This window comes from Hesperophylax consimilis, chromosome 17 (genome assembly GCF_061612785.1).
Source record: "Hesperophylax consimilis isolate HC1 chromosome 17, BYU_Hcon_1.0, whole genome shotgun sequence".
Classification (NCBI taxonomy): Eukaryota; Metazoa; Arthropoda; class Insecta; order Trichoptera; family Limnephilidae; genus Hesperophylax; species Hesperophylax consimilis.
This window is the reverse complement of record NC_142852.1, coordinates 27420977-27434026: the sequence shown is the minus strand read 5'-3', so window position 1 is coordinate 27434026 and position 13050 is coordinate 27420977. Positions and strand designations below refer to the sequence as shown.

General features: G+C 33.2%; 1 long non-coding RNA gene across 1 annotated transcript; it reads right to left on the bottom strand.

Moving 5' to 3' along the window:
- Positions 1–633: 633 nt before the first annotated feature.
- LOC149416362 (uncharacterized) lies at positions 634–6189 on the bottom strand. Its single transcript, XR_016303538.1, has 4 exons — positions 6114–6189; positions 4779–4984; positions 4298–4450; positions 634–2622 (listed from the first exon to the last, which is right to left on the bottom strand). It is a non-coding gene; the product is annotated as an uncharacterized LOC149416362 (long non-coding RNA).
- Between the last annotated feature and the right edge of the window lie 6861 nt (positions 6190–13050).

Below are 13050 nucleotides of genomic sequence, written 5' to 3'. Positions count from 1 at the left end.
GAGGAAACAACATAATCATTATTATTTTAAATTGGTTAATCTACGTTCAACATCTCATTTTAGTCACTACTCGGAGAGAGATGCCACTTCAAACTTTGAAATGTATTCCTTATCTTCATGGCCTACTATACTTGACTAAGTTGACACAATTTGTGTGTAGTATTCTGTTTGAAGCGCATTAATTTTGTCTTTCTAAAGACAGAGATGTCAATTTTCTTTAGCTTACTGAGAAAAAAAGTAAATATTTAATTTCATTGCACGAGCCGAAGGAACCTCGTCGTAAAGCTGGATCGTCTGATTGTCCGTTCCTTAAGCCAATGCCATTTTTTATATTCGTTTCCTAATGTTTCTTTCAATTTGAAGACCAAATCAAATAAGTATCTATGTTTTTAGTAGGTACCAGCGACCCAAGACTAGGGTTGCCAAATGATAATTTGATAAAGGAGGGCAGATGGGTCCAAAAAGGAGGACCTTTTGTAAAAAAAGAGGAAATTCAGAAATTAAACGATTTTTTAAAATATTATTTTAATCATATTTAGCTGAGCTGCCAATTTTGGAAAGAGGTTCTTGGTATTTAAACAATTAATTGTAAAAATCTTCAAATTTCATATTTTTGAATTTGTTGGAGTAAGAATTAAAGATTTAACTGACTGCACACTTAGAATATTCCTTCTTTACTTCTCTTTGCTCCACTGAGTATTAATCAGTGAAAAAACTCTTTCCACATTTGCGTTATGTGCGCTTATACAAAAATAAAACTCGCAGATCTTGAGCAGTTCTAAGAAAACTTCAATGTTTTTAACACTTTTGAAGTAGATTGACCACTGCTCGTGCAACTTCGAATCATAATATGCTTCATCTTCATCTAATTTTGATTTAAGAAATGAAATCAAGTTACGTAGTTCGTAGCTACGTGTCTTTTTAAAGCAATAGTGCCCTTGTTGCCCACATTCACGTGGCAGTCGTAAACAGAACATTTTTGGCGTCAAAGTCATCTTGCCCGCTGGTAAATCACGAGTATTTGGCTGTTTTATTAATATTACGGATGTTTAGCAAAAAGGAGGACTAACAGTAGATAAGGGAGGACAAAACATGGAAAAGGACATGTCCTCCTTTTGGATATCATCTGGCAATCCTACCCAAGACCCAGTTTTTATCCACTTAAGTTGGCATATGGCGCGTCAGCCGCCTTTTTGGGAAGAAGAATAGGTGTACAAGGAACATGAAAAAATTATTCTCCTTTGTGAATTAACATGTGTCTTTTCAAATCACCTTTGAGAGGAGATGTATAGTGGCACTCTTTACAAGAAAAATATTTTTCTCCACTGTGAGTCAGAATGTGGCGTTTTAAAATGACCTTTCGAGAAAATAAACGATTTCACTAAGGACATGGAAAAGGTTTTTTTCCCGTGTGAGTCAACATGTGGCTCTTTAAAGTGCCCTTTCGAGAAAATGAATTATTGCACTCAGAACATGTAAATGGTTTTTCTCTAGTGTGAATCGGCAAGTGTCGATTCAAAACGCTATTTTGAGAAAATGAATGATTGCACTTAGAACATGAAAAAGGTTTTTCTCCAGTGTGAATCAGCATGTGTATCTTCAAATCATATTTTCGAGTAGATGAATAGTGGCACTCGGTACATGAAAAAAGTTACTCTCCACTGTGCGTCAGCATGTGGCATTTTAAAGCGAACTTTCGAGAAAATAAACGATTGCACTCAGGACATGAAAAAGGTTTTTTTCCTGTGTGAGTGAAAATGTGGCTCTTTAAAGCGTCCTTTCGAGAAAATGAACGATTGCAGTCAGAACACGAAAATGGTTTTTCTCTACTGTGAGTCAGCATGTGAAACTTTAAAGTGCCCTTTCGAGAAAATGAATAATTGCACTCAGAACATGAAAAAGGTTTTTCTCCAGTGTGAATTAGCATGTGTTTTTTCAAATCTCCTTTTAGAGAAGATGAATAGTGGCACTCAATACATAAAAAAGGTTTTACTCCACTGTGCGTCAGCATGTGGCGCTTTAAAATGCTCTTTTGAGAAAAAGAATAATTGCACTTAGAACATGAAAAGGGTTTTTCTCCAGTGTGAGTCAGCATGTGGCTCTTTAAATTGCTCTTTTGAGAAAATGAATAATTGCACTCAGAACAAGAAAATGGTTTTTCTCCACTGTGAGTCAGCATGTGAATCTTTAAATTGCCCTTTTGAAAAAATGAATAATTGCACTCAGAACATGAAAAAAGTTTTTCTCCAGTGTGAATCAGCAAGTGTTTCTTCAAATTGTTCTTTCGAGAAGATGAATAGTGGCAATCAGGACAAGAAAAATACATTTCTCCACCGTGAATCAGCATGTGTTTCGTAAAATCTCGTTTTCCTGAAGATGAAAAGTTGCACTCGGTACAGGAAAAATGTTTTTCTCTACTGTGAGTTAGCATGTGGCGCATTAGATGTACCTTTCGTGAACATAAATATTTGCAATCGGAACATGAGAAAGGTGTTTTTCCACTGTGAGTCAGCATGTGGCTCTTTAAATTGCTCTTTTGAGAACATGAATAGTTGCAGTCGGAACAGGTGTAGTTACAATGGGGCCATGCAAATAGCTTTTCCACGGGATGCATCTTCAGCTCTGTAGACAAATTTGAAAAATTATATGGTTGAAGAAGGCTCATTAAGACTAATTAAGTACACATAGAATAGATAAGTGCAGTTAATTCATAAATATGATAGGGTACTCCAAGAATAGGATAGGAAGATTTTTTCAAATATTATTTAGAAAATCGGTTTTACCTGCTATCTAGGTATTAATTGTAAATATATATTTAAATTATAAGTATAAATAAGGCTCAATAAGACTAATTACGTATACTTAGTAGAGATAAGCGCAGTAAATTCATAAAAACCTCCAAAAATAGGATAGCACGAATTTTTAAAATCTTTCCCAAACCGTGGAATTGTATTCTATACAACTCCTTACTAGTGACATATATAATATTTAAACAGTATTTATATTTTAGAAATCACTAGATACCCTGAAAATAAATCCTTACATTTTCAAAGCTTTATTGGTTATTATTTCTATATGCTTGATAAAGTTGAGTTTCGTATCAAACCAAATACCTAAGTCATTAATATCCGAGACAGATACTAACGACATATGTTTTATGGAATAATCAAAAAATATTGGATTCTTTTTTCAATAAAACCTCATAATTTGACATTTGCTAATGTTAAGTTGAAAGCGGTTATCATGACACCATATAATAAATCTCAAAAAGTTATTTGACAATATACGGCAATCGTTTATGATTCTGATTGCGATTCGGATTTCTTGAACATCATTGAAAATATATAACACATCATTAACAAATAATAAAAATAGGATTGGACCTAAGTGTGACCCCTGGGGAACACTACTCGTAGCAGTTGATCAAGTAACTATTAAACCACTTATATAGTGAACCGCCTATACTGAATTTATGCAGTTTACTAAGCAATAACTCATGATTAACTTTATCGAACGCCTTACTAAATCGGTATAAATAGAGTCAACTTGACATTTACTAGACATGGAATCAGATATATAGTTTTGATACGTTAACAAGTTATTAAGGGTAGATTTTCCAGTAGAGAAACCATGTTGTTTAGGAGAAATCGGAATATTTTTTTTAAGAAGAATTTTTTCAAAAACTTTACGAATTGTTGATAAAAGGCAAACCGGTCTGTAGTATCACCTCATGTTTATCGCCTTTTTTAAAAAATAGGCGTAAAATATAAACAATGAAAAGCGTGAATTTGGAAAAAAAGCTGGATAATTTGAGGAAAATAATGACTCCAGATGTCCGCTTCAGATCGTCAGATGCACGCTTCAAGAAGGAAAAACCATTTAATCTTAAAGATCTTCAGTACGGAGTTTGGCTGTTTTCAGTCAATGGAACCTTTGTACCCTTCATCATGACCGTGAGCGATATATAAGTTATAAGAGTGTAGAAATTTAGCAGTTTTCAGAAAACATACATTTTAAAATAATTATCAAATAAACATTTATACGAACAGAACGTAAATATGTCCTGTTAACACGACATTTCCAAACGGACATGGATTCCGAACATCCGAATTACAAATTCAATATTTGCCATGCAACTAACTGACTATCCGAGTACTCTCCGCATAATGCAAGCATCGTATATATTATTTTACCTCCGCCTTCTATTTGAGGCCCTTGTTCCCTGGCTTTGAAGACAATGTAAATACACCCAGGAATAGCTGAAAATGTTAAATCTTCCATAGAAAATAGGTTTTACCTGCTGTCTGGGTAGTTGTTTCAAAACGTTCTAAGCATTCCTTTTTAACATCTGGCAGGTCTACGTCAATTTCCATGTAAGGATATCTTCCTTGAGAGTCTTCTCGTGGTTTAAGATCAGCCTTGATGGAAACTGTCTCCACATTATTTCTACCTGCATAAACAATACATATATTGATAATAATTAATGTACAACAAAATGTTTATATTCTATTTAAATTTAAATATTAAAGATTGATGATACCATTGACTCACCATGTAGATAACTGGAAATTGCAAGAGAGACTTTAAGGTTTATTTACTCAATGGAATGATGTTTTCTTTGATCAATATGTAAGTATGTAAAATTTATAATAAATCATGTCGAAAATAAGATAAGGTGAAACTTGAGGTCCTGTCTGCACGACATTTCAAAACGGAAATGAATTTCGAACCTCGGAATTTAATATCCTACATATTTTTACAGGTGCAATTCAACTTACTGGCTGACCGAGTACTCTCCGTGTGTTGCAAACATTCCTTCTTTATATTTGGTAGGTCGATATCTATGTCTGTATACGGTATTTCAATTCCGTCTTCTTCGCGGGGCTCTGGTTCCTTCTTGATGGAGACAATATCTGGATTAAGTAGATCCATGGCACTGGTAGCAATTGGTGATTGGTTCAAGCCCAAACAAATGTACCTGAAACTAAACATTGTGATAAAGGAACCTTTGAATATCTGGTTTCCCTTGGAATATGTGCGAAAAGAAAAACGTATGCAACACATTTTTGGGAACAAGAATATAATTGATTTAAGATTTTCACGGCCAAAAGTATTATTGTTATTTGTTTTTGGGGAGTTATGCCGTGTTGCGCTAACTTCTTTAGTTACAGTGTCCATCATCTGTGTTCATCAACAGATCTACCATGATGATGGACACTGTAACGTTGTCCGAAAGAAGTTGGCTAAAGAAGGAGTTAGCGCAACACGGCATAACACCCCAAAAACATATATCAAAAAATAATATAATTATAATAGAAATTTTATAACTTAAGGCTAGCATTACACTTGTAAGTTTTTTCATAAATTTACGACTTCTAGCCAATGGGCATCTTGCATTTTGAAAATCCAATGCGCCCATTGGCTAGAAGTCGTAAATTTACGAAAAAACTTACAAGTGTAATGCTAGCCTAATACATATAAAAATCGGTATTACCTTATATTAGATCCGCCATTCCACTTTCAGCAGAGTATCGGATGTACATATTTTTAAAATATGAGTATTTAAATCAATGCAAATATAAAACTGTAATCCGGCAATATTATTTAGCGACGTATTTACAAAAACCGGCTACGCCAATGTTGTTCGTATTATTCAGAGAAGGGTTTAAGAAGTCTTCCGTACGCAACGGATTTATTCAGTGCGCGATATGAGAAATAACGGAAATTAGTGTGACTGACGTCTCTGCTATCGGACATTTGGGATTAGAAGAAGAAGGTGTGAGCAAATGCTACTGGATATAAACCCTAGACTGTTGCTATCTCACTCCAATAACTCAAGTCAAAGTGCCAATTTAATTATTCCACAGAAACTGTAATCTAAAAATAAGTAAACGTCAGATTGACTGTTTAATCATTTCTCAAACAAAACAGACAAATGATGTCTAACTTAGGTGTACGGGTTGGCGTTAGTTAATATAGATCGCGTGAGACACAGTGCAGTTGTTCGTTTTAGCATGACGTAGTCCAAATTTAAGAAGGTGTTCGCTCAGTTTGGTTTGGAATAACTGCCTGTACCAAAAGGGATACTGATGAATATACGTATTAGTACTTACCAATAACCATCATAAGAATGGGATGATAAAATGGATGATAAAGTTTAAACAAAGTTTGGAGACAGAATTAAAAGACTGACTCAACAAAACACTTGTCAATTAATGACCATAAATAACATATATCGATATCTTCAACTTAAGCACAGATTACAATCAGTACGGAGCAGAGCAGTAGACAAGGTTAATAAACTTAAGGCCATTAAAAAAAATGCGCAATCATAGACAATATGATTGAATTGATTAGTTCATTATTTAGCCCAAAAAACTATTTAAAAATATAAATGTCCTTGAAGCAGAAAAATGTCGAAATATTTTCCGAGGGCAAGGTTCATCTGACTAATAAAATGAACTTTTACAGTTAGTTTAGTACTTTTTACAGTTGTTTTAGTTTGTTAATCTAATAAAAAACCCAAAATGACAAGAAATTTGTAAAAACACCCAGAAAAACATACAAAACATGAGTGTAGCGCCCTTCGTGGCAGCAGGACGCGTCCTAACGCTTCCTCCAACCGCTTTGTGTTTTTTTTAGTATTTTCAAGGGAAATGAGGCAACATCCCTTTGAAATTATTTTTAAAATCAATCAATCAACATTTGAACTTAAATAAAAATAAACTTAATATTTATTAGAACTTTATAATATGTGATTTGAGTGCAGTGTTTTAAAAGTGAAAATTCGGAAATTCGCTCAAAAATATTGGACATTCGAAACTAACGGCGATCGGTAAATGCACTCCATATGTTTTCAACAAAATTCTCGGAAACTGGGCAAGCTTGGACACTGGCAAGTTTTTTTTTTTTTTTTTACCAAGCCCAGGGTAATTTATTACCCCAACCGTCGCTTTTTATTGCGGACAGAATGCACCACTTCAACAATTACCAGGAACAGGATTACATGGAGATTAATGATGGACTTGCCGAACGTCACAGCGGTGCTGCCAGGGTTTCTTATCTATGTGAGGTGTCAGCGCTATATTAGCAGCAGATACATACCTGGACGCTGTTGTTGGACGCGGTGGACTCTCTTACTGCAGCAGCTGGTCCAGTTCCTTCGCCACTTAGGATTCTTGCTGCAGAGTCTCCATCTTCTATCTTCGTAGAACGTCACAGCGGTGCTGCCAAGGTCTGGTATCTGTGAGAGGATAGTGTGTAAGCGCTTTATTAGCAGCAGACACATACCTGGACGGATGACGAACCTCGTGCTGGCACTGTTGGTGGACGCGGTGGACTCTTTCGCTGCAGCAGCTGGCCCAGTTTCTTTAACACCTAGGATTCTGGCTGCAGAGTCTCCATCTTCTATCTTCGTGTCACCTGTTCCTTTACTTCATTTTACTTAACTTAACTTCACTCTATTTTTGTAATATATTTATATTTTCTGTAATACCTGCATCAACTGTAAAGCGCCCCTGAGGTGATATCTCACAAAAGCGGCGCTATACAAATTATCCAATAATAAATAAATAAATAAATGACTGTCCGACAGTATTCCGACATTTTTCTTTTTTTCATTTTTGCCTATTTTGAACTCATGGTTACAGATATTTAAAAATCTTTAATTTAACCAAAACAATAAGATGATACAGGATAACACTAATCAATTACATGAATAAGTTGGTCGATATAATTAATACCTTGTTGAGGAAGACATATGCCAAGTATGAAGCATTTTTTAACTAAATACCGGAACGTTGGAATAACCTGAAAACTGTCAATTCACTTTAAACTTGAACTTACGTATGTAGGTTGAATAAATTTTTGTAACTCGCTAACACTATAATGGCTTATATTGTATTTTTATCACGAAGAACTTTAACAAGCAATATTTTTGACGCGAAATGATGGTTTTTCTGCAGCAAATGACCACCCGCCGGCATAAATAAACCACTCTCATTTTGTTTGCAAGAATGATTTGAAAACAGTCAAACGACAACATTCCGTCTTCTCTATTTGTTAATTGACTCCTAATGGTAGAGAGCGAGAGATAAAACCAATCATTCTACTCTAACCAATGAGATCTGAGCTTTTAGCCACACTATTCGTTTTCTAAAGAATAAGGAGGTGGGCGTGGCGGTTTCAAAAGGGTTTCAAGACCAATAAAGTTGAGTTAATTCCCCTGGCGTAGACAATAATAAAGTCATAGACAATAGATGACAAGGTTCATGATAATTTCATCCAAATTGCGTCCTGTATAATATTATGGGGCTATCATATCTTCAACCTATTGACAGGTGAATGCCGTTTACCTTGAGAAAGAATTGCTAAAAATAAACAAAAGAAAATTGAAAATAATCGTCCTGACGTTTAATGCAAGGGAGTCCGATTTTGTTCTTCATTCAGTTTTGTGGTGACTCGATAAATCATCAAAATGACAATTAATCACATCTTTAAAAGTTATATAAAGTCATGAAAAGAGATGAAACAAACTTTATTAACTGGGTTAGGTTATGTTAGGTTTACAGGGTTTTTTTCTAATTACTTTATATCACTTGTGTTGAATTGTCGATGTGTTGAGTTATCATGGAACCCAGTTTTATGTTCATAAGGGTTTAAATTTCTTACCAACAAAATTATTAATTGTAGTAGGAGTACACCGCAGTCCTAAATACAATTGACCGATCAATCGACCAGCTGTTAATGCGGGACAATTCTTTGTTACGGTTCCATTCTAACTCAAAATATGAGAATTCATCTTATGAATTTTCAGAATAAAATTATTCAACACATGATAATTCCTCACATGACAACTCAACAGCCATAGCTCATCATATCAAAGATTCAGAACAATACAAACACAAAATAGCACATTTTCAGCACACTTTTTACAGATTCACTGTTTATTTATTTATATAATATATTCGCCTAAAAAAGCTTTTACATAGAAGTGATACATGATGCAGTGTACATAGGAGAATATCTGTATTATACAGGAGATACTGACAGTAAATAGATGTAATCCATAGTAAAGAAGGTAAAAAATACACAATTGTAAAATTGTGATTACAAGTATAGTGAGAAAATATTAAGAAATAATTTTAAAAAAACTTAATATGAAGCAATATTAGTAAAACGTAAGAGTAACTTAAATTAAAAAAAGAAATTACAACAACACCACATAGAAGACAAATCATTCAAACTAATTTAACAACGCTACTCTAATTTGAAGGATTCGACAAAGCGTTGATATATATTATGCTTAATTCTATAAATTGAGTCAATAAATAAATCAATAGCACCCCCATACTTGTTGCCCAGATCATGCATTCTATTGGTCAGTGAGTATGTCTGATAATTGTCGTGTATGTATTGCAGAAGAATGTTATATTTTGTTTAAAATTAAACAATAACTTTGTAAACATCACTTATAGGTAAATACTTAATGCCGACCGGGTTTCGCTACAACCGTAGTTTCGTCAGAACAGTATAATACTAAACATCTAAAATATAAATTAACATGTGTTGATATCACGGTAAGTAGACAGTCTGAGCTACAGTGGAAGAGGTAGGGATAGGTGGGAGATTGAGATGCGAGTGCTCTTTGTCAATAGGGAAAAATCTGAGTATAGGGCTTTTATTTAGGTTTATTTGGTTGTTGATGACTTTGCTATTGACATTTTTGGCTTTCCTTAACTCTAGCGCTTCTTAGTTATCAAACCTAAGCTAAGCTAAGCTAAGGCCTATTCCGTTTTTATGTAACTTAGAGGCGCTAGAATTAAAGAAAGCCAAAAACGTCAGTAGCAAAGTCATCAATAACCAAATAAACCTAAATAAAAGCCCTATACTCAGATTGTTCCCTATTGAAAAAGAGCACTCGCCTCTCAATCTCCCACCTATCCCTACAAAACAACTACCTTAACATTGGAAATTTAAAAAAAAGTTATTTTTTCTGTTTTATTTGTAAAATCATAAAGAATCAACCCCTGAAATTTATGTAGCAAATTTGTTCCTATAAAACCATTTATTTACAGTTCAACCGTGTATACTAGGTCATGTTGTATGCTTGTTAATCGCGCAACACCGGGTGTTAATGATATTATTCTTTTTAATTACCTCGGTATTTACTTCACTTAAATATTGCCTATCAACAAAATAGTATTAAATGATAAAGTTACACAATTCGATAGAACATACTTTACTTTAAAATTAAAATAAATTATTTCTTTACCGTGGAAAATAAACAACACAAAATGACCGCTAAATGTTATAAAAAATATTTAATACATGTGAACGAATAACATTGATTCGTTCAGACAACCATACATTGTAAAGTATGAGAATGTACATAAAAAATCAACTTTTACTTCTTTTTTTTTTTCAAAATATGTCTTCCAGAAATATTTTTGATATCGTGACTTGTGTTTTCTGATGAAGTTTTTAATCGTTAGTATGTTTCTGCCCCATTTTAGCAAATAAATATCTTTTAATGTGATTGACAAGAGGGCCGCAAACAAGCGACTATTGAACATACAATTCCGGGAATAATGGTGTGTTAAGAGTGTGTCTCTCACGGCAAATACAAGTAAAAAATAAAAGTAAAGTCATGGAATTAAATAAGTTTTTGGTCATAATTATTTCTAATTTTTAATAATGTTATAGTAAAATATTTGTGTGAAAAATGTGTATTGTATCAATAAATAAAGAAATCGAAAAAATATATTTGGGTATCAACCATTTTCTCATCTCGCTTTTTTTACACTTACTCAAGATAAATACTAATCTGTTATTACTTAAGATAAATTTAAATCTGTTATTAATCATTTGCTGCATCCTTTTGTGTTTTTTTGCTGGCTCCTATAGTTGGGGGACATGTCATTCACTCTAGGTATAATATTTTGTAATCACGCTTGAAGAATGTTTTGTTTTTCGATTTTTGCAAGCGATTTAAATACCCAAACATACGTCTATTATTAAACATAAGCATTCGATACTAATTTTTGTATTTTAAGATTTTTTCTTTTCGCTTATTCTTATAAGTACAAATTTGTACATTTAACTAAAACTTCTAACAGGAATTCAATCTGAACACTTTTCTCCTACTATAAAATAATATGTTCTATAACTAATCTACATATGAAATATGAAATTATGATACGAAATAAATTTGTTAATTTGACTGGCCTAAGACAGGATCCATTCTTAATTGGCTAGTCAAAATTTCCGAGTATATTTTAGTGTATAATTTTGTATTATTATGATTAATTTATAAGTACGTAAATAAATATACAAATTGATGGATTTTCCTCACAAAATGCGTCTTAGAATTTTATTAATAATAATTTAGAGTAAAATTAAAATTATGAAATGTGCGAACGAAAGATAATTTAATATTTCATAAAACTGAATAATAATATGACATGAAATATATGTTTTTTATTACAACATTACGTTTAAAAATTTAAAAGAAAGCGCAACTACCAATGGTATAGTTTTATTCTAATAAATATTAAATTCTTTAAAAAAAAATTATAAGATACTTTACACGATAAAATTACAATCTTTCGAAATCAATTTATGTTTTTTACTAGAAAAGAGTCAATACGTCTAGAATTCGATAAGTCTGGGAAAAGCTTCTTAAACGTTACGATTTGAGGTTTTAAATATTCTTAATGAAAGTATGCCGGGAAAATGTTGAAAAATATAATTTGTAACTTTAGTTATAAAATAAAACAAAACGAATCTATAACGATGGGAATCAGAAAGAATTGAAGGAAAATAGAATGATTCACAATTCAAACATTAATAAATCATACTAATTTTGAAAACAAGAAACTCTTTGCAAAATGATTATTATTCAGTATGCATTCGCGTGTGTTTCTATAAATCTCTCCCTTTTATGATAATGAATTGTTACATTTGAAACAAAGAAAAAAGTTTTTCTCCACTGTAAGTTGGCATATGGCGCGTCAGCCGCCTTTTTGGGAAGAAGAATAGGTGTACAAGGAACATGAAAAAATTATTCTCCTTTGTGAATTAGCATGTGTCTTTTCAAATCTCCTTTGAGAGGAGATGTATAGTGGCATTCGGTACATAAAAAAGGTTTTTCTTCACTGTGCGTCAGCATGTGGCGCTTTAAACTGCTCTTTTGAGAAAATGAATAATTGCACTCAGAACATGAAAAAGGTTTTTCTCCAGTGTGAAAGAGCATGTGGCTCTTTAAATGGCATTTTTGAGAAAATGAATAATTGCACTCAGAACACGAAAAAGGTTTTTTTCTACTGTGAGTCAGCATGTGGCTCTTTAAAGTGCTCTTTTGAGAAAATGAATAATTGCACTCAGAACATGAAAAAGGTTTTTCTCCAGTGTGAATCAGCAAGTGTATCTTCAAATAACCTTTTCGAGAAGATGAATAGTGGCACTCGGTACATGAAAAAGGTTTTACTCCACTGTGCGTCAGCATGTGGCATTTTAAAGTGAACTTTCGAGAAAATAAACGATTGCACTCAGGACATGAAAAAGGTTTTTTTCCTGTGTGAGTGAACATGTGGCTCCTTAAAGTGTCCTTTTGAGAAAATGAACGATTGCAGTCAGAACAAGAAAATGGTTTTTCTCTACTGTGAGTCAGCATGTGAATCTTTAAAGTGCCCTTTCGAGAAAATAAACGATTGCACTCAGAACATGAAAAAGGTTTTTTTCCTGTGTGAGTCAACATGTGGCTTTTTAAAGTGCCCTTTCGAGAAAATGAATAATTGCACTCAGAACATAAAAATGGCTTTTCTCCAGTGTGAATCAGCAAGTGTCGCTTCAAAGCGCCTTTTTGAGAAAATGAATAATTGCACATAGAACATGAAAAAGGTTTTTCACCAGTGTGAATAAGCATGTGTTTCTTCAAATCTCCTTTTCGAGAAGATGAATAGTGGCATTCGGTACATAAAAAAGGTTTTTCTTCACTGTGCGTCAGCATGTGGCGCTTTAAACTGCTCTTTTGAGAAAATGAATAATTGC